Below are 1443 nucleotides of genomic sequence, written 5' to 3' on the forward strand. Positions count from 1 at the left end.
AGAAACAGTTATTCTTCTTGAGCTAAGGCTTCGTTTGGGATTGCGATAACTTTTAAAATAATTGCTATCAACTTTGCTTTCTTAAAAATTAGGTATGGAAGGAAGTAAAATAGTATTTGATAAATTTTATTTTTAAATTAGAAAAACTAGTTACGTTGTTAAATAAATTAATACTAAATTGGTGTAATTTAATTATTTCCACATTGATAATTAATTGATAATTTATTATATTATATGTTTTTCAAAATTTTATATGATTTGAATTTAAGAAAAATTTTCTTTAGTTTAAATTATTTGATAAAAATTTAAGAAAAATAATTGTTATTAAAAATGAATCAATTATAATTTGAAAAAATATATAAAAAATATATATTAATATGAAAAAATATTATTATAATATATTTATTTAAATAGATAAAAAAAGTTAACATAGGTTTAGAAAAGCTAAATTTAAAAGCTATTACCGTTAACTTTCACACGTTATCTCTTAAATTATTTAATAATTTGATTTACCAAATAATAAAAACGATTTAAGATTTTCACAAAATTACTTTATACGACTACCAACGCGATCCTAAATGGAACCTAAACCTTTTATTTGATAGGTATTTTTGGTATGGGCACAATAACAAATTAAAAAATCAAACCAATATTTTCTGTAGTCAAACACCTGCATGAGTTGGCAGGGTAATCAAAACATCAACTTATGCGATGGGAATACGTGTCTTGGCTACAATGCTACACTCTCAAATCGAAAAATATAAATCCACATACAAAATAATTATGTAAGTTGATTGTTGATAGCTCTCATTTTGAACATTATTGACTTATAAACCACTTACAAATTTCAGCACTTCTAATGAACACAATGTCAAAAATAAAATGTAGATGTGGAGAGATATTCAACTAAATATTGAGAGAACATTTTGGTAAAGACATTCCTAACCTCCTAAAAGATCATTTGTCCAAATCTACATTCCCATTTAAATCATACTATGGATTAACTCAGACCTCAAAAGCACATTCATGATTACCCACAAATGTAGCAATGCAAGCTAAGATTTACCAAACTTCAAAATAATGATATTAGCGTTCCTGGAACTGATGAGCTTTAGAATTTTCTAAGATGTAATCTTCATCCATTTGTTGGATTAGAGCTTAATTTTTGTTGAAATTAGTGAAAATTATCACAATCTTCAATTACTTTTTGTTGACATCGCGTGCGTGCATTGCAACAGAACCAAACACAAGGTACAAATTGAAATATAAATTCAAACTTGATAAAAATGGAAATTCTAGTGGAAAAGTTGGCTTTTAGTAAGAGGATTTTTGGCTATGAGAAAATTACCCTTGAACATGAAAACACTCAATTCTCAAACACTCCCAATGATAGCCATCGACTTTTAGACTCAAGGTACCAAATCAAGGAGCTTGCACCAAAAG

Source organism: Benincasa hispida, chromosome 11, assembly GCF_027475165.1.
Source record: "Benincasa hispida cultivar pf3 chromosome 11, pf3_genome.v1.1, whole genome shotgun sequence".
Lineage (NCBI taxonomy): Eukaryota > Viridiplantae > Streptophyta > Magnoliopsida > Cucurbitales > Cucurbitaceae > Benincasa > Benincasa hispida.